This window comes from Schistocerca serialis, chromosome 1 (genome assembly GCF_023864345.2).
Source record: "Schistocerca serialis cubense isolate TAMUIC-IGC-003099 chromosome 1, iqSchSeri2.2, whole genome shotgun sequence".
NCBI lineage: Eukaryota > Metazoa > Arthropoda > Insecta > Orthoptera > Acrididae > Schistocerca > Schistocerca serialis.
In genome coordinates this window covers 17,599,585-17,626,321 of record NC_064638.1, presented here as the reverse complement: position 1 = coordinate 17,626,321, position 26,737 = coordinate 17,599,585, and the positions used below count along the sequence as shown (strand labels likewise).

Sequence of the window (26,737 nt, the reverse complement as noted above, 5' to 3'; positions counted from 1 at the left end):
TGCGTAGAACCTCCTCATTCCTTACCTTATCAGTCCACCTAATTTTCAGCATTCGTCTATAGCACCACATCTCAAATGCTTCGATTCTCTTCTGTTCCCGTTTTCCCACAGTCCATGTTTCACTACCATACAATGCTGTACTCCAGACATACATCCTCAGAAATTTCTTCCTCAAATTAAGGCCGGTATTTGATATTAGTAGACTTCTCTTGGCCAGAAATGCCTTTTTTGCCATAGCGAGTCTCCTTTTGATGTCCTCCTTGCTCTGTCCGTCATTGGTTATTTTACTGCCTAGGTAGCAGAATTCCTTAACTTCATTGACTTCGTGACCATCAATCCTGATGTTAAGTTTCTCGCTGTTCTCGTTTCTACTACTTCTCATTACCTTCGTCTTCCTCCGATTTACTCTCAAACCATACTGTGTACTCATTAGACTGTTCATTCCGTTCAGCAGATCATTTAATACTTCTTCACTTTCACTCAGGCTAGCAATGTCATCAGCGAATCGTATCATTGATATCCTTTCACCTTGTATTTTAATTTCACTCCTGGACCTTTCTTTTATTTCCATCATTGCTTCCTCGATGTACAGATTGAAGAGCAGGGGCGAAAGGCTACAGCCTTGTCTTACACCCTTCTTAATACGAGCACTTCGTTCTTGATCGTCCACTCTTATTATTCCCTCTTGGTTGTAGTACGTATTGTATATGACCCGTCTCTCCCTATAGCTTACCCCTACTTTTTTCAGAATCTCGAACAGCTTGCACCATTTTATATTGTCGAACGCTTTTTCCAGGTCGACAAATCCTATGAAAGTGTCTTGATTTTTCTTTAGCCTTGCTTCCATTATTAGCCGTAACGTCAAAATTGCCTCTCTCGTCCCTTTACTTTTCCTAAAGCCAAACTGATCGTCACCTAGCGCATTATCAATTTTCTTTTCCATTCTTCTGTATATTATTCTTGTAAGCAGCTTCGATGCATGAGCTGTTAAGCTGATTGTGCGATAATTCTCGCACTTGTCAGCTCTTGCCGTCTTCGGAATTGTGTGGATGATGCTTTTCCGAAAGTCAGATGGTATGTCGCCAGACTCGTATATTCTACACACCAACGTGAATAGTCGTTTTGTTGGCACTTCCCCCAATGATTTTAGAAATTCTGATGGAATGTTATCTGTCCCTTCTGCCTTATTTGGCCTTAAGTCCTCCAAAGCTCTTTTAAATTCCGATTCTAATACTGGATCCCCTATCTCTTCTAAATCGACTCCTGTTTCTTCTTCTATCACATCAGACAAATCTTCACCTTCATAGAGGCTTTCAATGTATTCTTTCCACCTATCTGCTCTCTCCTCTGCATTTAACAGTGGAATTCCCGTTGCACTCTTAATGTTACCACCGTTGCTTTTAATGTCACCAAAGGTTGTTTTGACTTTCCGGTATGCTGAGTCTGTTCTTCCGACAATCATATCTTTTTCGATGTCTTCACATTTTTCCTGCAGCCATTTCGTCTTAGCTTCCCTGCACTTCCTATTTATTTCATTCCTCAGCGACTTGTACTTCTGTATTCCTGATTTTCCCGGAACATGTTTGTACTTCCCCCTTTCATCAATCAACTGATTTCTTCTGTTACCCATGGTTTCTTCGCAGCTACCTTCTTTGTACCTATGTTTTCCTTCCCAACATCTCTGATGGCCCTTTTTAGAGATGTCCATTCCTCTTCAACTGTACTGCCTACTGCGCTATTCCTTATTGCTGTATCTATAGCGTTAGAGAACTTCAAACGTATCTCGTCATTCCTTAGTACTTCCGTATCCCACTCCTTTGCGTATTGATTCTTCCTGACTAATGTCTTGAACTTCAGCCTACTCTTCATCACTACTATATTGTGATCTGAGTCTATATCTGCTCCTGGGTACGCCTTACAATCCAGTATCTGATTTCGGAATCTCTGTCTGACCATGATGTAATCTAATTGAAATCTTCCCGTATCTCCCGGCCTTTTCCAAGTATACCTCCTCCTCTTGTGATTCTTGAACAGGGTATTCGCTATTACTAGCTGAAACTTGTTACAGAACTCAGTTAGTCTTTCTCCTCTTTCATTCCTTGTCCCAAGCCCATATTCTCCTGTAACCTTTTCAACTACTCCTTCCCCTACAACTGCATTCAAGTCGCCCATGACTATTAGATTTTCGTCCCCCTTTACATACTGCATTACCCTTTCAATATCCTCATACACTTCCTCTATCTGTTCATCTTCAGCTTGCGACGTCGGCACGTATACCTGAACTATCGTTGTCGGTGTTGGTCTGCTGTCGATTCTGATTAGAACAACCCGGTCACTGAACTGTTCACAGTAACACACCCTCTGCCCTACCTTCCTATTCATAACGAAACCTATACCTGTTATACCATTTTCTGCTGCTGTTGATATTACCCGATACTCATCTGACCAGAAATCCTTGTCTTCCTTGCACTTCACTTCACTGACCCCTACTATATCTAGATTGAGCCTTTGCATTTCCCTTTTCAGATTTTCTAGTTTCCCTACCACGTTCAAGCTTCTGACATTCTACGCCCCGACTCGTAGAACGTTATCCTTTCGTAGATTATTCAGTCTTTTTCTCATGGTAACCTCCCCCTTGGCAGTCCCCTCCCGGAGATCCGAATGGGGGACTATCCCGGAATCTTTTGCCAATGGAGAGATCATCATGACACTTCTTCAATTACAGGCCACATGTCCTGTGGATACACGTTGCTTGGAGGCTTAGAGAAGCACAAACAACACAACAGACGATGTGGGAGGACTTCAGATTCCGAAACCGAGGTAGGAAGCAAGAGACTAAATGAAGTTGACTCAGAAGGGATGAACACGTCTGGCCCGTCAAAGAGGGCCGGCGTACGCGCCGCCGCCAGCAGCTCCGTTCTCGGAGTAACGCGACCCAGCCGTCCCGTCCGTGCTACGCAGTTCACTTGGCAGACTGGCTGAGAGGGAGCTGCGATCACTGACAGCGCAGTCCCGGTCGCGTTTCACGACGTGGTCCTCCTGTCTCCGTGGGCTGCGATGCTTTTCCGACCGCTGTTCCGAGGTCGCTTTACACGTTTGCGAGTGGTACACCATTCCACGTACAAACGTTGGACGGTCTGCACCGGTACACCAACGGAGTCGGGAACTTGTTTGAGGGTGTGGTGGCGGGCACAGTCAGACACGACGTTTCCTCTGAGCGCTTCCGTCACGCCGGGGCGTCGGCGCGCCCCACCGCACCGCCCGACACGCGCGCGCACGCTTCAGTCACGCCAGCGGCGGAGGCCTGATGACGACAGCCCCACAGGATCTGCGGCGCTCCTAGGCGACCTCTGTGCACTTCCAAGGTGCTTTCCGATCTTTTGTCGCGGGACGTTACAGATGCATTTGCTGATACGATATGCGTGATGAAATAAAATACAAGGAAAAGAAGAAAATGTTATTTATATAGGCTGCCCAATTGTGGATCGTTCTCTCTTCTCCTGGGGGGGGAGGGGGGGGGGGCGGGGCGGATGCACGTACAGACCGCGCAGTCGGCCCCCCGCAGTTCGGTCAGTGTTTCCGCGAGAGGCGGCAGCGGCCGTTGTCGGCACACTGCTCGCACAGTCTGGCTGGAGCAAGGCGGTTCAAGTGTGTCCTGCCGTCCACGTTTAGGTTCTCCGTCACTTCCCTAATTCATTCCTGGCAGATGCCGGGGCGGTTCCTTTGAGGAGGACGCGGCGGATTTCCTTCCCCATCTTCCTGCTCCGTCTGTAATGACCTCACTGTGGACGTGACGTTAAAGTATAGTTCCGCTCCTTCTGCGTGAGTCGGAAACTGCTGCCCACAAGTGCTGACTTTGAGAATTTGCTGTTCCATCAAATCCAATCACTGCAAAAAAAATGGTTCAAGTGGCTCTGAGCACTATGGGACTTAGCTTCTGAGGTCATCAGTCCCCTAGAACTTAGAACTACTGGAACTTAACAAACCTAAGGACATCACACACACCCGTGCCCGAGGCAGGATTCGAACCTGCGACCGTAGCGGTTTTCGCGGTTCCAGACTGTAGCGCCTAGAACCGCTCGACCACCCCGACCGGCCCAATCACTGCAGCTCCTGTAAATAACAGATAGGAGGTAATAACAACATACTTACACTTCCTGCATCAATTCGCCTTTGAAAAATTGGTCGATAATGCGCAGGCAAAGGCTCGTTCAAGATGAGACGAATACACGGTCTGCCAGGTGATTTCGCCTCCACGCTGTCATTCTCTCACCTCCTGCCAGTGTAGCTGGAGGAGAGAATCGTGATCTCCCTCGAGCCAACGCGTAATAAATACGTAGTGCTACTGAAGTGAATACTGCTGCGCAGGTTACATATTTCGCCTGTGTTCTTTATGGAAAGAAGACGCATTTGACACAGCTGTACAGTCTCACACCATTTTACGAATATCATTAATAAATTAAGTAAAAAATATAATTTTTCCGCACAGAAAACGAATGTTTTGGTACGGTTAATCGGTATTTCACTGTAGCCGCACACACAAAACATTTAGAATAAGTTAACACGAAATTCACACAAATAAATGTAATCTGAACTTCACAGCAATGGGAGATAACATTGACTACATAAGCAGGTTCACTTGCACATATCTCTATCAGCAAGGGAAAAAAATGCGTTTTACTTATTGTTTTCAAACTCGGACTGGATTTTATATATAAGGGCGTGAAGCTTCGTTGAGAACTAAGGTAAAAACAAAAACAAACAAAACGAAGAAAGAATGCAATAGACGTTCTTTCAATAGTTTACAGACAGCACAGAAGTGTCGCTAGAGGCAGAATCGACTGCGCCCAGTTAAAGGCGTCCTAGAAACAGTCGCCCCCGGGACTCGCAGCAGACCGTGTTGCACGGCGGCGCGCGCTCTGCGCTCAGCGGCCAACACCGACTCACAGGAAGGCCTCGTGACGTCACGTCAGCTAGGCACGGCGAACGCCAGGTCTGTTGCAGGCACACTCATAATGGTGGTGTCTCCCTCTCTGACACACGAAAATGTGAAACTATTGGCGGTAGTTGGCCAACACACATTGTTCTGAGAGATTTCTGCAATCAATTAATTGTGCAATTCATTACGCTTCTTAACAAAGAATGTACTCCTGAACTTAAATTTCCACCTGTTTTATAGATTGACATACAAAAACAACTTCACGGTGCAGCAGCAACAGAATTCGTGCTTCTTTACCTTATTTGGAAATCTGAGGAAGTTACGTTTGTACTGGGTTGCTTTTACAAGAAACTGTGAACATATTGTTGCTTTTCTTTAGGTATCTTGGTTGACTATGGGGTGAGGAGCACTGAATGTTAATGAAATGTCTTGCGATTGTACACGTTGGGGGTGAGGGTGGGGGACAGAAGAAGAGGCAAAACAGAGATACTTATTTTATCAAATAAAATCTTATAAAGTTTCTCTTTTCAGTACCAAGAGGGGAATATTTATCTTTTCTAATGTTCATGTTTAAAATAGTTTAAGCGCAGCAGTATTTTCTATGTATGAAGCTATTTTCTTTCCTGTTTAGAATTCCTTTCGTTGGAAACGACAGTAATCTAATGACTGGCAACAGTCAGACATTTACACATGTAAATTAGTTCACATTTCCAGTGACGATGTCAAACCAAAATAAGAAACGAGTTCATCGTAAGGGGGTTGGGGTAAGTTTCGATAACATAATGGATCAAGTAAATATAGTTACTTGAATGTAAAATTTCCGAAGCTCGTAATGAGGCAAAGCATCTGCTCATATAGATCTACGTTTTTTTCGACAGGATTCAGCAATACAGAACTATGATCTGCATTTGTAGCTTTACGATAGTAAGAAAATCTTTCATCTAAATAAAACTGCAGAATCCAAAACGATACCAAACATTTTGTCCAAAAATAAGAGATTTATAGTGATAAGCACGCCCAGGCGTTTCTGCCTGCAACAGACCTGGCGTTGGCCGTGCGTAGCTGACAGTTGAGCGCGCGATGCCGGTGAGTGCGGACAAGGGAGCGCGCGCGTCCCAGCCAGCCAGCCGGCTGGGCCGCGCCGGGGCCGGCGTGGGGCCCGCCCCGCTCCCCACAGGCCGGATACAACGGCGACGACCGCTGCAGCGACAACGGATTCTGACAGGCAACATAATGAGGACAGGACCACGACGAGCGATACGCGAATGCAGAGCGGAGGACACCGTACGCCAAACCCCTGTGACGAGAGACATCAGCTAACACAGAACGATCGGTAACAACGGGAACTGAGACGTGAAATACAGCACATGATTCTGCAAAGCCAGGAAGTATACGACAACCGGACTGGTACAGTTCCTACTTCACAGCCTGGAGAACAAGAAGACGACGTGGAACAATTTTCTCCACCAGAAGTCGACGACGAAATGGAAGGAGTCTCCTCTGAAGAAGTTTGGACCGTGCAGCCCACCGACGGAGAGGGCGATTTTGCACTAGTTCGCCAAAGAAAACGACTCAGCGCTTCTCCTAAGCAGAACGACTCTCGGAAGCGACAACGTCCAGAAGAACTGAAAACTTCCAACCGTTATGCGGCTATTGCGACGGAAGATACTACGGATGCTCCAGAACGTATGGACCAGACGAGTGATGTCAGTCTCGAAGCAGATAAAGAGGGGACAAATGGCACTGGCCGTAACTTACTACGCAAAGTCCCGCCCGTTACTATTACCATACCAAGAACTACATGGAACTCAACAAGGCGCTGAAAGCGAATATTAACGGCAGTCTTACGGCCATCTACCAACGAGACAGGATCAAATATCACTTTGACTCCTATGAAGATCAACGGCGGGCCATCAATTTCTTTGTGTCGAATGACATCCACTTTTTTTACACATCAGGCCGCAGAGGGCAAGGACCTCAAAGTCTTGTCAAACGTCTACCTGCCGAAGTTACGGAGGAAGAACTGAAAGACGCACTGATAGAGAAGGGTTTTCCTGTCATCAGCGTCCACCAGCTTAAAAATCGAGACGACAACACGAAGGAATTACGACCTCAAGATGCTTACTGTGTCACGTTGCCAGCCCAAAAGGAAAACTACAAGATTTACGACATCAAATACCTTCTATATACTAAAGTCGTTATTGAAACCTACAACAGACAAGAAGGACCTGTTCAATGTCGCCACTGCCAGCGATTCGAACATACGGCTAATTATTGCAGCTTGCCTGCTCGCTGCGTTCGATGTGGAGGGCAACACCGATCTTCAGCATGTACTCATCCCCGAGGGGCTCCGCCGAAATGTGCTAACTGTGAAAAGGACCATCCTGCCACATGGCGTGGCTGCCAGAAGTACCAGGAACTTCTCAGGAAATACAGACGTCTTCCTCGCAGCCCTCTCAACGGAGGACTCGTGTAACGCGGAACTCCAACCTGACGCCCCACCCTCCGCCCCACCGTCAGCAACCGCCACAAGAACAGCCGGCGGCGACACGGCAGCCAGTAACACAGCCTCCTCCTGAAGCACGCGCACCTCGACAGCACCGCCAGCATTATTCATACGCCCGCGCAGCATCACCACGCCGACCGGAACCGGAAACCTACGTCTCACCAGCTCATTTGATGGAATCTATAGCTCCAGCGCTCTGTGATGTCGCGAAACTTCTCACCGCCGTGCAGCAACAACTAGTGGGGATACTTTCTTTAATCGAAAGTGCATTGAAGGCCTTTGGAACACCTCAAGATGGATCGCCCTGGGACCACGAGAAACCTGAAAATCTGTATATGGAACGCCAACGGAATGAAACACAAGAAAACAGAATTCATTGAATTTTTACAACGTCACAAAATCGACATCGCACTTGTATCGGAGACGCACCTTCGTCCAACAACTGAGCTCAGATTTCGTAACATGTACGTCTATAGAACGGACAGACAAGGCCAACGAGGTGGAGGGACCGCAGTTCTGCTTAAAAGGGAACTGCGGCACCATCATGAAACACTACCACACCTCCAACATCTGGAGGCAACAGCAGTAACGGTTCGATCGGCGGCAGGCAACATCACTTTCATTGCGGCGTACAACAGCCCCGGTTAAAACCTGGTGCCACACGACCTAAGGAGTATCTTCACCAATTTTGACAAAATCTTCCTCGGAGGTGACCTTAACAGCAAGCGCGTCGCGTGGAATTCCCGGCGTACGAACCCTCGTGGACGAACTTTGATTGCCATGGAAGAAGAACTGGGCATCACAGTCCATGGCCCACGAGAGCCCACACGGATTCCTTACGTCGATCGGCAAGAAGCAGACGTCCCAGATATTGCTATCATCAAAAATATTGAGACGAACCTCCAGCTCCGCACCGTCGACGATCTTTCGTCTGACCACCGACCTGTTATCAGCATAGTGGAACGCGCAACGGCCAACCTTCCGCCCCCAACCTCACAAACTCTGAACTGGGGTCAATTTCGGACATATCTTGACAACAATATCTGCCCGACGCAGGACGTTTGAACACCGGAAGCCATCGACATCGCGGTACAAACTTTGACGCTGAAGATAAAGGCAGACAAACGGAGGGCAACTACTCACACGGTCTACCCTGTAGTAGCTTTCGATGAGTTCCCGCCTCTACTCCAAGAGCTGAAGACACAGAGAAACAGGAGCAGGCGACGTCGGCTCCGCTATAGAAACCCGATCGATCGACGAGAAACACACGTCTTAACACGAGAACTGCACAGGAGAGTGGCCGAGTGGCGACAGCAGGTCTGGGAAGATAAGATGGATGAATTCTTACTTCGAACCAAGAACGAATGGCAGGTAGTCAAGAACATACGACACCAGCGGCCACCTAAACGAGCCATCAGAGGACCAGATGGCCTCCTCTGTGACGAACTCGCCCAGGCGGAGCTGTATGCTACGACTCACCAAGAACAGATGTCTACACCAGCGACCCCCGTGAACGACGTCCGCCTGCAGGAACAGGAAGCCGTCGTTACAGCAGAATGGATTGCTTTTCGTGCTGCGCCTGTGCAGAGCCGCCCACAACTCACCACACCAGCAGAGATCCGTAAAATTATCCGGAAGACTCGGAATAACGCGCCGGGCAACGACTCCATAAGCAGCACCGATTTGAAACAGTTGCCCAGGAAGCCAACTGTGCTCCTTACCCGAATTATCAACAGCTGTCTTCTGCAGGGATATTTTCCTACGGCATGGAAGACGGCTCGAGTAGTTCCAATACCCAAGCCAGGTAAAGACCCAGCAGAACCCAACAGTTACCGGCCAATTAGCCTCTTGCCAACCCTTGGCAAGGTGCTCGAGAGAGTGCTGTGGAAGAGGCTCCATGACACGCTTACAGCGCATGATGTTATACGACCCGAACAGTTCGGATTCAAGGACAAGTTATATGCCGAACTTTAACTTCTACGGATCACCGAACGGATACAAGAAGGATATAACAAGCAGCACTTCACGATTGGTGTCTTCCTTGACATCGAAAAAGCTTACGATAAGGTGTGGCGGCCCAACCTTATCGTCAAAATGCATCGCACTACCCCTATTGCGGATTGTTACATTAGACTCATAGACAGCTTTCTGCAGGACAGGAAACTGTATGTCTGAGTCGACGACAAAAACTCCGAAATGAAACTGATCTCCCCAGGGATTCCGCAGGGCTCTGTCATTTCGCCTCTGCTTTTCAACTTATATGTAAATGACATGCCAACAGTCCCCCTTGTTACGGCGAGTTTTTATGTGGACGATACGGCTTTTCTGACAACTGGACGACACTTGGACCAGCGAATCGCTAGGATGCAACGTCATCTTGCTGTAATGGAACGCTGGGCGCTGCAAAATAAGATAACGATCAACCTGACGAAGACGGCAGCCGTTCTGTTCACAGGGAGGAAACCAGTTCTGAACGACAGACTCCAAATAGCTGACCAATTTATCCCATGGTCGCCGGGAGTGAAGTATCTCGGTGTCTACCTTGACAAAAAATTACTCTTTACGCAGCATATTGACGACAAGAAGACGGCAGCCCAGAAGATGGCCAGGTCATTGATTCCGTTCCTGAAGAGTAAGGATCTCAACCCTAAGACGAAACTCCAGTTGTATAAGGCAGCGGTGGAACCCACAATGTTGTGTCTCCACCTCGTGGGGAACTACGTGCGTCTCCAACTACAACAAACTGCAAGCGCTGCAAAACATTTGCTATCGATGGATCACAGGAGCTCCACGGTGGACAAGAAACGTCGACACCCGCACCGCACTCCACGAGACCACTATACAAGAGAAGGTCCATGACAAGGCTCTACGAGTTTTTGACAAAATCGATGCCCTTAGGGACGAAGTTCGACAATTAGAATCGGTAGGAACGGTAAACCCTGCGAGATGGTACAAGTATCGAGTACCGAAGTCAATAACGTTTCACCCTCCATAGGCAATATGTCATAACACGAGGAAGCAGTCACACATAACAGCCTTGACATATTTCACCCTCCACAGGAGATAGACATCACCAAAGACAGCAGGCTAAAGGACCCATTGCGTGCCCAAGCCTAACTGAATGTGTAATAAATAAAGTGTTTTCCTTTTATCCTTACATCCCATCCTAGAAGAATAAGTCCTCAAGGATGATCTCTTCAGTCCACACTACACACTATATTAAAAAGAAAAGCCTAGCTGACGTGACGTCACGAACAAGCGCCGAGGCCTTCCTTTGAGTCGGTGTTGCTGCAGCTCGGCCGGTGGGCAGAGTGCCCCGCAGAGGGCGCGCCCGGTCGCCCACGTGTCCGCCACCGCCGCCAGCGACGCGGTGCAGGTTCCTGGCGACTGTCGTCTGGCCCGCACCCGAGGGGTGCTCGTCCAGTTTTAAACGTCACCCGTCCAAAGAAATGAAGCCGCGTAGTAATGTCTCGTTCGGTCGGGTCACACTCTTTCTGAGAGCTGACATCCGTGCGCCACACTACCGAACCGGCACGCCGCTAGAGGAGCCGAGACAAAACAAAGACGCCCAGCGTGTCGGGTCCACCACGTAGCCAGCACGCCGCTGGAGGAGCCGAGACAAAACAGAGACGCTTAGCGTTTCTGGCGCATTACGTAGCGGCGTGCTGCTTGTGCTACTGTAGGGCACGGATTTCAGCTTGAAACAGGAGTGCAGACCTGTGATTCCGACCAAAACAAACGTTACTGTGCAGCTTAATTTTTGTGGAGGTGACGTTTAAAACTCGATGACTACCCCTGCCACATATGTATAGTCTGAAAGCTACGGGACAGTGCGTGCCACGGAGTGCTGTGTTTCAGTACCAGCGAGTTTTCTGTCCCAGTACATTCGCACGCCTCCGAGACCTATCGACTTATCGTCGTGTCATTTAGCTCGACTTACAGAACTGTCGCATAATCTTCCGCGAGTACGTATTTTTTAAATTTACCCAGCAGGGTTCCGCGACAACATCGCCGCCTTTCTGCCTTTCAGAAGTGTGCGCTGAGAAACACAGAGGAGGATTACTGTCTTCAGTGCACACCGGCACCGATGTCACGTCTTCCTGTTGTACTGACATATGTAAACTAGTTGCTCCTCCTTGCTCGTGTTATGTTTTAAATCTGTACAACTAAACGTTTTTCGTCACTTGTATTACTAACAGATCTGTAAAAATAGCGAAACCTCTTATAATATTTATGTTTCTACTTTAGCACAAAATGTAAAAAAATACCGTTGCATTTGCATTCCGTGAAATTCTGGTTTGATGTTTGCAATATGCGCAGTTTGCTCTGCTTATTCCTCACATATTCGTTATCTATCATACACATGAAAAATTCCCAATTAACTTCCCGGAATACCAGTGTGACACTCTCGTGTGCAATACACTGCAGTCTGTGGTCGTGGATTGTCCTGCTAAAATATGCTATTTGGTATCCCGATTATTTAGGGCACAGCAACAGAATTAATCGCTATTCTCATATACTGTGTGTAGTCAGGTTCCCTTCAACAATTTGCAGGTAAGTCCAGTTGTCACATACCACCCGAGACATCGCCAAGCAATTACTCCATTCCTTGAGTTTTAATTATCATAAGCAGTACACTGTGGGTATACGATCTACAAGTCTGTGTCCGTTACTTGCTGAACTGTTAGATCTGCAATGGTTTAGTTTTCTCAAGAGGGGAGCGCGTGTAGTACGTGCCGTCCCTTGTCCGTCAATGGCAGAAAGACCCCCATCTGTTCGACATAAAAACATGACAGACAAATTTGTTATGAGACTCAAGCTATCTTAATGTATACAAGTAGATTAATACATGCAGAAAAATGTTAAAGCGCTAGCTGTGGATCATAAAGGGGGAATATCCTAATATCCCAAGCCCGGGTTCCCGGGTTCGATTCCCGGCGGGGTCAGGGATTTTCTCTGCCTCGTGATGACTGGGTGTTGTGTGCTGTCCTTAAGTTAGTTGGGTGTAAGTAGTTCTAGGTTCTAGGGGACTGATGACCATAGATGTTAAGTCCCATAGTGCTCAGAGCCATTTGAACCATTTTTTATCCTAATATCAAAAATGAAAATATTCGAGATGTTTAGAACAACACGATTCGAATGAACATATTAATTTTTTCAAATAAGCACAAATATGGAAACGCATCTCACCACTTGACAATAAACAAAATTAAACAATACAAAGACATACCATGAATTTCAAACAAAATGAATCTTTCGGTTGGTAAAGTGACTTCCAAAGCTTGGAATGGCTACCTGTAAACACAGCTGACGTTCTGAGCTACTTCACAGTTTTCCTTCTGGTCGATCACAGCGGCTGCTCGACCGATTGCTACACTGAAAAAACGCTTGCCTCTGTCAGTGCACTGATAGATGTAGAACAGATGATTGCAATGCTGAGATGGAATTCTGATCAGGAATTTTCTAACGTGCCACTCCTGCTATTATTGCTCACCACAAATTATCAGCGGAAGACGAGGAGAGTGTTGCCTCCATCTCTGGATCTCTGAAATACGATGCTAGGATCGCGCGTTAGCAGACTCGCAAATTGAGCCAACACATTTCTCCAGTGAAGACCTCTGCCTGCAGAGATGTTCTCAACGCCAAGAAGCGCGACCAATCTAAAAGTCCACTGTTCTCTTCCCGCTTTGAAAACATGAACAAACATTTTACAAGTATCTCAGGTCGCCAGTTGGCTTACGTCCTTTTGAAATATCCTGTCATAAACTCGCATCACGTAAAAGTTCCACTGACTTCTCAATGCACCCCTCTTCTCTAAACCGAGAGAGTTGCCAGACTGGTGTGTGATATTCACGCACGTCGCAATCCCCCCCCCCCCTCCCCCCCCCCCGTGACAACGCCACAGGAGGGCGCGAAACACGTGTCACAAATACACTCTGCTGCCACGGATCACGTTCATATTTCGTCGAGTGATTGCGAAATGTCTCTAGTGGTTCCAACCTGTACACGAGAGTAAAAGTGGCGGTCTCTCTGCGCTCCAGAAGGGCACGATCGCATTCAATGGGTGTGTGCTCCGAAACGTCGTTAGAGAAGGGTGGTCAGCAGTATCAAACATAAGAACAGAATTCGACTGCCAAATGTGTGGGTGTCTACGCCCTAAGGAAAGGGGTGGTTCCATTGACGTCATTTATGTCACCCTGTGAGGTCTTTTCATGTCGATTGTGAGTGGTTGTGTATCTGAAATCTTTTCGATAAGAAACCTGCGTGATTTCAAATCTTTGTCTCGTGTTTCTGACCTCCATCGCAGAGGCGTCAAAAGCAGTGAGATGTGGGTAACAGAGGATGTGAGGACCTTGTCACTGTGTGATAGGTCCACGATGACGTTGGGCAGAATATAGTGTCAGTGTGACGTCATTAGGCGGCCTTACACGTTACACGAACTTGTGAGCTCTGGCTTTCTTTCCGTGTGTGCCGACAGCTCGACGTTTGAAGTGTCATCGAGACCAAAGGTTACGGCGCCGGAAACCACACTTTTGCACCGCTACAGAGCAAGATTGGAGGCACCTTTGAACAGAATTACAAACTAGTGTGTCGTAATGGGAGACAGTTACGGGTTTTCTAATAAGTGATCCTTTAATTGTGTTGTGCAGTTCAGATAAGTCAAAGAGTACACAGGAGTACATGTAACACACGGCGCATTTTAGTTCTTGTCTCGATACAATTCTTCCTTACAGGGGAACCTCCCCATCGCACCCCCCTCAGATTTAGTTATAAGTTGGCACAGCGGATAGGCCTTGAAAAACTGAACACAGATCAATTGAGAAAACAGGAAGAAGTTGTGTGGAACTATGAAAAAATAAGCAAAATATACAAACTGAGTAGTCCATGTGCAAGATAGGCAACATCAAGGAGAGTGCAAGCTGCGGAGTGCCGTGGTCCCGTGGTTAGCGTGAGCAGCTGCGGAACGAGAGGTCCTTGGTTCAAGTCTTGCCTCGAGTGAAAAGTTTACTTTCTTTATTTTTGCAAAGTTATGATCTGTCCGTTCGTTCATTAATGTCTCTGTTCACTGTAATAAGTTTAGTGTATGTGTTTTACGAGCGCAACGCAAAACCGTGCGATTAGTAGACGAAAGGGCGTGCCTCTCCAATGGGAACCGAAAATATTTGATCCCAAGGTCATAGGTCAACCGATTCCTCCACAGGAAAATATTCATTGACCTTGTTATTGAAGTCGCGAGCTATATTTGCTGGATCCATATTGCCCACGGAATACATCTCACGTATTTAATGCACTCTCGTTCAAAGTAGCGAACAGTCAACTGCCAGCCAGGGAGCCTCGTTAGCAGGAATACTCTCTCTCCCGTGCGCTGTAGTCGACTGACGTCGTGTTTTTCGATGTTTGTTTAGGTGTAGCGTCCCCATACTACGGCGAAGTTACCTTGCATCGGACGTACGGACGGATAATAATTGTCTAAAAATAAAAAATTAAAATTTTCACTCGAGGGAAGACTTTTTTTTAAATTTTTTTTTTATTTATCTTGCGTGTCATCCTTGCGCAGGGGCCATGCTAATCTTCTCTGTATCGTTCCAATTTTAGTATATGTACCGCCGAAGCGAGTACGGCTTGAACCAAGGACCTCTGGTTCCGCTGCTGCTCACGCTAACCACTGGACCACAGCGCTCCTCAGCTCCAACTCTCCTTGATGTTGCCTGTCTGCGGCATGGACTACTCACTTTGTATATTTTGTTTATTTTTTCATAGTTTCACATAACTTCTTCCTGTTTTCTCGATTGATCTGTTTTCAGTTTTTCAAGGCCCATCCACTGTGCCAACTTATAACTAAATGTGAGGGGGGTGCGATGGGGAGGTTCCCTTGTTAGAATAAAACAGAGGTATCCTAAAAATATATTCATTGGCAAGTCCGACAGCAGATACACATGAAAATGTTGCAGGGTTTTATAGAACTATACGTAAGAGCATGGAGGGTAACATTTAAAACAGATACAAAACACAGAACACACATACACAAACACACACACACAATTTTTATATGTACCTGTTATTGGACTTGTCAATGAATATATTTTTAGGGTGTATATCATTCTATTTTTATGTATAGATCTTTCTTCCTCATAACACGATTCTGAGCTGTGTTACCGCTCAAGTACGTGCTACAGAAATCACAATTGCAGTTTAACCGCAGCTACTCAAAGGAGATAGGAAGCTAGGGATCTTTGCTGGTGGACAAACTTGTGGTTGGTAAATAATTTTAATTGCAACTAAGGAACAAATTTCGTTATTACAGAATTACAGAATCAGAATAACAATATAAAAATTTAATTCCGACCTTTGTCCTCTTAAGAAAATATACAACTGGCTTTAACCGTCTGTCCCCCCCCCCCCCCCCCCCCACCCCACCGTAGTTTTTTTTAAAGATACAAATGGAATTACCAAAGATCAAGTATCCAAATTTCGGACGCTTGTCCTTTACCAAACTGAGAAAAACTATGTGATTAGATCATGAATTAATATAACAAACCGTATTTTAAAGATAATAACTAGATCTGGTTGCAAAAGGATCACGGACAGTCGCCACCATAAGCACCCTATCAAGTTCATTGCTTACGTAACCAAAATTTACACAACATTTGCCTCGAGACACTTGTGAAAAGATCTCTTCCGTCCCGGCGGACAGGCCGGATATTTAACTAAAGGATGGGAGCGCGGCTTATACACGGTGGTACCCGGGACAAGCGAGTAGAAAGCAACCGCCAGCCAATTTCGAAGATCAGGCTGCATGCCACGGCAGAAAACACACACACACACACACACACACACACACACACACACACACACACACACAAACACACACACACGATCTCAGCCTGCCCGCCAACGCGACAATCCCCATCTGCCCCACATACCAGATCATTTCTGCAACAGCAAATAATTCACGCGGCAGACAATTTCAACTCGTGATTCAGCTTTTTCAAGACTATGGAAGGCTTATTGACTGCATGACTATCTGTCACATAACTGAAAAGCAAACTGAGACATTCACCGAATAAAAGAACAATTAAAATTACACTGACTTAACAAAATCTCTGCCCCTCATATTAAAAGGAAGTCTAAAACCAAAACTGGGCGAAGAGCACACTAACTAACATACTACATCAAATTAACACTGCAAGGAACCTTTAAAACAAGCTGTAGAACAATTCCCTTTTCCATTTGCCGAACTAATTAGACAACACTTCCAAGCCTTAGACTTAGTAAGTTCCGTATAACACTCTTATTCAAAACCATGCTTAACCGATCTCCGGTAGGCACCATAAGTTTCACAAATCTTCACAGGTTAACAGCACAATATGAATCACACGTAACTTCATGCTTCCAGTTACGCGATGAGAAGATGTCCAGCATGAGATGTCAAACCGGCCACCATTTCTCACGCAAACGCGTCGACTAATCAGCGCCGGCCGGAGTGGCCGAGCGGTTCTAGGCGCTACAGTCCGGAACCGCGCGACCGCTACGGTCGCAGGTTCGAATCCTGCCTCGGGCATGGATGTGTGTGATGTCCTTAGGTTAGTTAGGTTTAATTAGTTCTAAGTTCTTGGCGACTGATGATCTCAGAAGTTAAGTCGCATTGTGCTCAGAGCCATTGGAACCACTTTTTTGACTAATCAGCAACGTACACGCGGCGCGCGGCAAAACGGCGAGGACGGCGAGGCCTAGGCACAGCGGACGGGGGCGAGGGCCTGCCTTCAAAACATGTTGCCTCGTTGAACGCCGACCGGAGAAAGACCCCAGCCACACGCCAAGCCGCAAAACAGTCAGAGATACAAGAAAATACGCGAAGTGTGGAGCGACCACTTTGTCTGACAGGTGTCGTGGGGTGTTTCATCGGCGCATAATGTACAGGGATAGGACCTCCACCTGGTGGGGGCTCACAGTGTGGGCGTCACTCACCTGGCAGCTCCAGCATCGGCAAGTCGATCATCTCCAAGTCCACGCAGGCACGGTGAGGTGTCACTTGTCCAACGACAACTGGTTCGTGCCTTTGTTTTCCCATAGTACCAACTTCATGCCAAAATGACTACGTGGCCACGAGCAAACAGTCTATCGTTGTTCCTAATGGTCAGTGTTCTGTCGACAGCGTCGGTTGTTCATATTGTCGACTGCATATGATAGTGAGTTGCTCACTGGTACAGTGACTAATCGTGGAGTAGTGTGAACAGGTAGGTCCTCGCTATCGAAGAGTTTAAATTGAATGGCATGTGCTGAGTGATACGGTGTGTTGGTAGATAGCATTTAGTGAATTCTCACTAGGAGAACAGAAATTTTGTAATGGGTAGTGACCATTTAGCGTAGTACTACATTTTGTAACATGCTAGCTAACGTCTGATCTTCCATAAGGAAGAAGGGTCAGTGTGCATAAATGGGATCCAGGCTCTTTAAGTGACATTTGCTGTAGGTTAAAATGCTCGTTTCCTGTGCTACGCAACAACATGCCCAGGGATGAGTGCCCTGAGGGCTGTTATCGCGAGGTTCCCTCGTAGACGTCGACAGCCCTGTGGCCGCGCGTTGCGGAACAACCGTGCTTTGACAGGGAAGCCGTGCCAATGCCGGCTTTTGCCGCTCTTCCCAGCTAACCCTCTGTAAGCCCACCAGTCCTCCAATCTGCCCGCTGTAGCTGGGGCCTCGCCTCGGCCGCTGTCGCCACCAGCTGGGGTGCCCGCTCGCTGCTCGCCCCCCTTGACCTGCCTCATAGCCGGAGCGTGCCGCTGTTGCACGCCCATTCCTGACGTGATTCTGCACTGTCCTGGAGGCCAGATTCTATACGTAAATTTGTTGTTGTGTTGTGGTGGTCTTCAGTCCTGAGACTGCTTTGATGCAGCTCTCCATGCTACTCTATCCTGTGCAAGCTTCTTCGTCTCCCAGTACCTACTGCAACCTACATCCTTCTGAATCTGCTTGGTGTTGTCATCTCTTGGTCTCCCTCTACGATTTTTACCCTCCACGCTGCCCTCCAATACTAAACTGGTGATCGCTTGATGCCTCAGAACATGTCCTAACAACCGATCCCTTATTCTAGTCAAGTTGTGCCACAAATTTCTCTTCTTCCCAATCCTCTTCAATACCTCCTCATTAGTTATGTGATCCACCCATCTAATCTTCAGCATTCTTCTGTAACACCACATTTCGAAAGCTTCTATTCTCTTCTTGTCCAAACTATCTAACGTCCATGTTTCACTTCCATACATGGCTACACTCCATACAAACACTTTCAGAAATGACTTCCTGACACTTAAATCTATACTCGATGTTAACAAATTTCTCTTCCTCGGAAACGCTTTCCTTGCCATTACCAGTCTACATTTTACACTCCTGGAAATTGAAATAAGAACACCGTGAATTCATTGCCCCAGGAAGGGGAAACTTTATTGACACATTCCTGGGGTCAGATACATCACATGATCAAACTGACAGAACCACAGGCACGTAGACACAGGCAACAGAGCATGCACAATGTCGGCACTAGTACAGTGTATATCCACCTTTCGGAGCAATGCAGGCTGCTATTCTCCCATGGAGACGATCGTAGAGATGCTGGATGTAGTCCTGTGGAACGGCTTGCCATGCCATTTCCACCTGGCGCCTCAGTTGGACCAGCGTTCGTGCTGGACGTGCAGACCGCGTGAGACGACGCTTCATCCAGTCCCAAACATGCTCAATGGGGGACAGATCCGGAGATCTTGCTGGCCAGGGTAGTTGACTTACACCTTCTAGAGCACGTTGGGTGGCACGGGATACATGCGGACGTGCATTGTCCTGTTAGAACAGCAAGTTCCCTTGCCGGTCTAGGAATGGTAGAACGATGGGTTCGATGACGGTTTGGATGTACCGTGCACTATTCAGTGTCCCCTCGACGATCACCAGTGGTGTACGGCCAGTGTAGGAGATCGCTCCCAACACCATGATGCCGGGTGTTGGCCCTGTGTGCCTCGGTCGTATGCAGTCCTGATTGTGGCGCTCACCTGCACGGCGCCAAACACGCATACGACCATCATTGGCACCAAGGCAGAAGCGACTCTCATCGCTGAAGACGACACGTCTCCATTCGTCCCTCCATTCACGCCTGTCGCGACACCACTGGAGGCGGGCTGCACGATGTTGGGGCGTGAGCGGAAGACGGGCTAACGGTGTGCGGGACCGTAGCCCAGCTTCATGGAGACGGTTGCGAATGGTCCTCGCCGATACCCCAGGAGCAACAGTGTCCCTAATTTGCTGGGAAGTGGCGGTGCGGTCCCCTACGGCACTGCGTAGGATCCTACGGTCTTGGCGGGGATCCGTGCGTCGCTGCGGTCCGGTCCCAGGTCGACGGGCACGTGCACCTTCCGCCGACCACTGGCGACAACATCGATGTACTGTGGAGACCTCACGCCCCACGTGTTGAGCAATTCGGCAGTACGTCCACCCGGCCTCCCGCATGCCCACTATACGCCCTCGCTTAAACTGTACATACGGTTCACGTCCACGCTGTCGCGGCATGCTACCAGTATTAAAGATTGCGATGGAGCTCCGTATGCCACGGCAAACTGGCTGACACTGACGGCGGCGGTGCACAAATGCTGCGCAGCTAGCGCCATTCGACGGCCAACACCGCGGTTCCTGGTGTGTCCGCTGTGCCGTGCGTGTGATCATTGCTTGTACAGCCCTCTCGCAGTGTCCGGAGCAAGTATGGTGGGTCTGACACGCCGGTGTCAATGTGTTCTTTTTTCCATTTCCAGGAGTGTATATCCTCTCAACTTCGACCACCATCAGTTATTTTCCTCCCCAAATAGCAAAACTCCTTTACTACTTTAATTGTCTCATTTCCTAATCTAATTCCCTCAGCATCACCCGACTTAATTCGACTACATCCCATTATCCTTGTTTTCCTTTTGTTGATGTTCATTTTATATCCTCCTTTCAAGACGCTATCTATTCCGTTCAACTGCTCTTCCAACTCCTTTGCTGTCTCAGACAGAATTACAATGTCATCGGCAAACCTCAAAGCTTTTATTTCTTCTCCATGGATTTTAATACCTACTCCGAATTTTTCTTTTGTTTACTTCACTGCTTGCTCAATATACAGGTTGAATAACATCGGGGAAACGCTACAACCCTGTCTCACTCGCTTCCCAACCACTGCTTCCCTTTCATGTCCCTCGACTCTTATAACTGCCATCTGGTTTCTGTACAAGTTGTAAATAGCCTTTCGCTCCCTGTATTTTACCCCTGCCACCTTCAGAATTTGAGAGAGAGTATTCCAGTCAACACTGTCAAAAGCTTTCTCTAAGTCTACAAATGCTAGAAACGTAGGTTTGCCTTTCCTTAATCTAGCTTCTAAGATAAGTCGTAGGGTCAGTAGTGCCTCGCATGTTCCAACATTTCTACGGAATCGAAACTGATCTTCCCCGACGTCGGCTTCTACTAGTTTTTATATTCGTCTGTAAAGAATTCCCGTTAGTATTTTGCAGCTGTGGCTTATTAAACTGATTGTTCGGTAATTTTCACATTTGTCAACAACTGCTTTCTTTGGGATTGGAATTATTATATTCTTCCTGAAGTCTGAGGGTATTTCGCCTGTCTCATACATCTTGCTCACCAGATGGTAGAGTTTTGTCAGGACTGGCTCTCCCAAGGCTGTCAGTAGCTCTATTGAAATCTTGTCTACTCCCAGAGCCTTGTTTTGACTCAGGTCTTTCAACGCTCTGTCAAACTCTTCACGCAGTGTCATACCTCCCATTTCATCTTCATCTACATTCTCTTCCATTTCCATAATATTGTCCTCAAGTACATCTCCCTTGTATAGACTCTCTACATGCTCCTTCCCCTTTCTGCTTTCCCTTCTTTGCTTCGAACTGGGTTTCCATCTGAGCTCTTGATATTCATACAGGTGGTTCTCTTTTCTCCAAAGGTCTCTTTTATTTTCCTGTAGGCAGTATCTATCTTACCCCTAGTGAGATAAGCCTCTACACCCTTACATTTGTCCTCTAGCCATCCCTGTTTAGCCATTTTGTGCTTCCTATCGATCTCATTTTTGAGACGTTTGTATTCCTTTTTGCCTGCTTCATTTACTGCATTTTTATATTTTCTCCTTTCATAAATTAAATTCAATGTTTCTTCTGTTACCGAAGGAGTTCTACTAGCCCTAGTCTTTTTACCTACGTAATCCTCTGCTGCCTTCACTACTTCATCCCTCAAAGCTACCCATTCTTCTTCTACTGTATTTCTTGCCCCCATTTCTGTCAATTGTTCCCTTATGCTCTACCTGAAACTCAGTACAACCTCTGGCTCTCTCAGCACTATGGGACCTACCTTCTGAGGTCTACAACCTCTGGTTTAGTCAGTTTATCCAGGTCCCATCTCCTTGAATTCCCGTCTTTTTACAGTTGCTTCAGTTTTAATCTACCGGTCATAACCAATAGATTGTGGTCAGAGTCCACATCTGCCCCTGGAAATGTCTTACAATTTAAAACCTGGTTCCTAAATCTCTTACCATTATATAATCTATCTGAAATCTGTCAGTATCTCCAGGCTTCTTCCATGTATACAGCCTTCTTTTATGATTCTTGAACCAAGTGTTTGCTATGATTAAGTTGTGCTCTGTGCAAAATTCTTCCAGGCGGCTTCCTCTTTCATTTCTTAGCGCCAATCCATATTCACCTACTATGTTTCCTTTTCTCTCTTTTCCTACTACCGAATTTCAGTCACCCATGACTATTAATTTTTCGTGTCCCTTCACTATCTGAATAATTTCTTTGATTTCATCATACATTTCTTCAATTTCTTCGTCATCTGCAGAGCTAGTTGGCATATAAACTTGGACTACTGTAGTAGGCGTGGGCTTCGTATCTATCTTGGTCACAATAATGCGTTCACTATGCTATTTGTAGTAGCTTACCCGCACTCCTATTTTTTTTATTCATTATTAAACCTACTCCTGCAATACCCCTATTTGATTTTGTATTTATAATCCTGTATTCGCCTGACCAAAAGTCTTGTTCCTCCTGCCACCGAACTTTACTAATTCCCACTATATCTAACTTTAACCTATCCATTTCCCTTTTTAAATTTTCTAACCTACCTGCCCGATTAAGGGATCTGACATTTCACGCTCAGATTCATAGAACGCCAGTTTTCTTTCTCCTGATAACGACGTCCTCTTGAGTAGTCCATGCCTGGAGATCCGAATGGAGGACTATTTTACCTCCGGAATATTTTACCCAAGAAGACGCCATCATCATTTAACCATACAGTAAAGCTGCATGCCCTCGGGAAAAATTAAAAAATTACCGCTGTAGTTTCCCCTTGCTTTGAGCCGTTCGCAGTACCAGCATAGCTAGGCCGTTTGGTTACTGTTACAAGGCCAGATCAGTCAATCATCCAGACTGTTGCCCCTGCAACTACCGAAAAGGCTGCTGCCCCTCTTCAGGAACCACACGTTTGTGTGGCCTCTCAACAGATACCCCTCCTTTGTGGTTGCACCTACGGTACGGCTATCTGTATTGCTGAGGCACGCAAGGCTCCCCACCAACGGCAAGGTCCATGGTTCACGTAAACTTATCCTACTAAAAATTTTAACAAAATTGGCGTTCTGCGGGTCAGAGTGTGGAATATCAGATCCCTTAATCGAGTAGGTAGGTTAGAAAATTCAAAAAGGGCAATGGATAGATTAAAGTTGGATATACTTGGAATCAGTGAAGTTCGCTGGCAGGGCGAACAAGAGTTATGCTCAGGTGAATACAGGGTTATAGACACAAAATCAAATAAGGATAATGCAGGAGCAGGTTTAATAATGAATAAAAAATTGGAGCACTACGAACAGTATAGTGAAAGCATTATTTTAGCCAAGATAGACACGAATCCCACGCCTAACACAGTAGTAAAAGTTTATATGCCAACTAGCTCTGCAGATCACGAAGAGATTGAAGAAATTAATGGTGAGATAAAATAAGTTATTGAGATAGTGAACGTAGACGAAAATTTAATAGTCATGGGGGACTGGAATTCGATAGTAGGAAAAGGAAGAGAAAGTATTAGGTGAATATGGATTGGGGGCAAGGAATGAAAGAGGAATCCGCCTGGTACAATTTTGAACATAGAATAACATAATCATAGCTGACACTTGGTTTAAGAATCATGAAAGGAGGTTGTATACATGGAAGAGACCAGGAGACAGAGGTGTCACATTATATAATGGTAAGACAGAGATTTAGGTTTTAAACTGTATTACATTTCCAGGGCCAGATGTGGATTCTGACCATAATCTATTGGATATGAACTATAGACTAAAACTGAAGAAACTGCAAAAATGTGGGAATTTAAGGAGATGGGACATGGATAAACTGAAAGAAGCAGAGGTTGTACAGAGTTTCTAAGAGAGCGTTGGGGAACGACTGACAAGAACAGAGGAAGAAATGCAGTAGAAGAAAAATGGAGAGCATGAAGAGCTGAAATAGTGAAGGAAACAAAGGATCAAGTAACTAAAAGGGCGATGACTAGTAGAAATCCTTGTGTAACATAAGAGATACTGAATTTAATTGATGAAAGAAGAATATATAAAGATGCAGTAAATGAGGCATGCAAAAGGGAATACAAGTCTCAAAAATGAGATCGACAGAAAGTGCAAAATGGCTAAGCAGGGATGGCTAGATGAAAACTGTAAAGATGTAATGGCTTATATCACTAGGGATTACATAGATACTGCCTACAGGAAAATTAAAGAGACGTTTGGAGAAAAGAGAACCACTTGGATGAATATCAAGAGCTTAGATCGAAAACTAGTTCTAAGCAAGGAAGGGAAAGCAGAAAGGAGGAAGGAGGAAGGAGTATAAAGAGAGTCTATACTAGGAAGATGTACTTTGAGGGCAATATTATTGAAATGGAAGAGGATGCAGATGAAGATGAAATGGGAGATATGATACTGCGTCAAGAGTTTGACAGAACACTAAAAGACCTAAGTCGAAACAAGGTCCTGGGAGTAGACAACCTTCCATTAGAACTACTGATAGCCTTGAGAGAGCCAGCCCTGGCAAAACTCTACCTTCTGGTGAGCAAGATGTATGAGACAGGCGAAATACCTTCTCACTTGAAGAAGAATATAATAATTCAAATCGCAAAGAAAGCAGGTGTTGACAGATGTGAAAATTACCGAACTATCAGTTAAATAAGTCACAGCTGCGAAATTCTAACACGAATTCTTTACAGACGAATGGGAAAACTGATAGAAGCCGACCTCGGGGAAGATCAGTTTCGATTCCGTAGAAATGTTGGAACTTGCGAGGCAATACTGCCCCTACGACTTATATTAGAAGATAGATTATGGAAATTCAAATTTACGTTGCTAGCATTTGTAGACTTAGAGAAAGCTTTTGACAATGTTGACTTGAATACTCTCTTTCAAATTCTGAAGGTGGCAGGGGTAAATTACAGGGAGCGAAAGACTATTTACAATTTGTGCAGAAACCAGATGGCAACTAGAAGAGTCGAGGGGCACGAAAAGGAAGCAGTGGTTGGGAAGGGAGTGAGACAGGTTTGTAGCCTATGCCCGATGTTATTCAACCTGCATATTGAGCAAGCAGTAAAGTAAACAAAAGAAAAATTTAGACTAGGAATAAAGATCCATGGAGAAGAAATAAAAGTTTGATGACATTGTAATTCTGTCGGAGACAGCAAAGGACCTGGAAGAGCAGTTGAACGGAATGATATAAGATGAACATCAAAAAAAGCAAAACGAGAATAGTGGAATGCAGTCAAATTAAATGAGGTGATGCTGAGGGTAGCGGATGATGGTCGAAGTAGAGAAGATTGGTAATGGCAAGGAAAGCTAGACTAGAAATTCGTTAATTTTTTTTTTTTTTTTTGTCATCAGTCTACTGATTGGTTTGATGCGGCCCGCCACGAATTCCTTTCCTGTGCTAACCTCTTCATCTCGTAGTAGCACCTGCAACCTACGTCCTCAGTTATTTGATTGACGTATTCCAATCTCAGTCTTCCTCTACAGTTTTTGCCCTCTACAGCTCCCTCTAGTACCAAGGAAGTCATTCCCTCATGTCTTAGCAGATGTTCTATCATCCTGTCCCTTCTCCTTATCAGTGTTTTCCACATATTCCTTTCCTCTCCAATTCTGCGTAGAACCTCCTTACCTTATCAGTCCACCTAATTTTCATCATTCGTCTATAGCAACACATCTCAAATGCTTCGATTCTCTTCTGTTCCGGTTTTCCCACAGTCCATGTTTCACTACCATACAATGCTGTACTCCAGACGTGCATCCTCAGAAATTTCTTCCTCAAATTAAGGCCGGTATTTGGTATTAGTATACTTCTCTTGGCCAGAAATGCCTTTTTTGCCATAGCGAGTCTCCTTTTGATGTCCTCCTTGCTCCGTCCGTCATTGGTTATTTTACTGCCTAGGTAGCAGAATTCCTTAACTTCATTAACTTCGTGACCATCAATCCTAATGTTAAGTTTCTCGCTGTTCTCATTTCTACTACTTCTCATTACCTTCGTATTTGTCCGCTTTACTCTCAAACCATACTGTGTACTCATTAGACTGTTCATTCCGTTCAGCAGATCGTTTAATACTTCTTCACTTTCACTCAGGATAGCAATGTCATCAGCGAATCGTATCATTGATATCCTTTCATCTTGTATTTTAATTCAACTCCTGAACCTTTCTTTTATTTCCATCATTGCTTCCTCGATGTACAGATTGAAGAGTAGGGGTGAAAGGCTACAGCCTTGTCTTACACCCTTCTTAATACGAGCACTTCGTTCTTGATCGTCCACTCTTATTATTCCCTCTTGGTTGTTGTACATATGACCCGTCTCTCCCTATAGCTTACCCCTACTTTTTTCAGAATCTCGAACAGCTTGCACCATTTTATATTGTCGAACGCTTTTTCCAGGTCGACAAATCCTATGAAAGTTTCCTGATTTTTCTTTAGCCTTGCTTCCATTATTAGCCGTAACGTCAGAATTGCCTCTCTCATCCCTTTACTTTTCCTAAAGCCAAACTGATCGTCACCTAGCGCATTCTCAATTTTCTTTTCCATTCTTCTGTATATTATTCTTGTAAGCAGCTTCGATGCATGAGCTGTTAAGCTGATTGTGCGATAATTCTCGTACTTGTCAGCTCTTGCCGTCTTCGAAATTGTGTGGATGATGCTTTTCCGGAAATCAAATGGTATGTCGCCAGACTCATATATTCTACACACCAACGTGAATAGTGGTTTTGTTGCC

General features: G+C 45.9%; 1 protein-coding gene and 1 non-coding gene across 2 annotated transcripts in view; one reads left to right on the top strand and one right to left on the bottom strand.

Annotated features, from left to right (window-relative positions):
* Window positions 1–26,737, top strand: part of LOC126460492 (NAD(+) hydrolase sarm1-like) — a 1,203,839-nt gene that overhangs the window by 292,128 nt on the left and 884,974 nt on the right. The gene's annotated exons all lie outside the window — the stretch shown is intronic.
* On the bottom strand, window positions 14,959–15,065 carry LOC126424419 (U6 spliceosomal RNA). Its single transcript, XR_007576169.1, has one exon. It is a non-coding gene; the product is annotated as a U6 spliceosomal RNA (small nuclear RNA).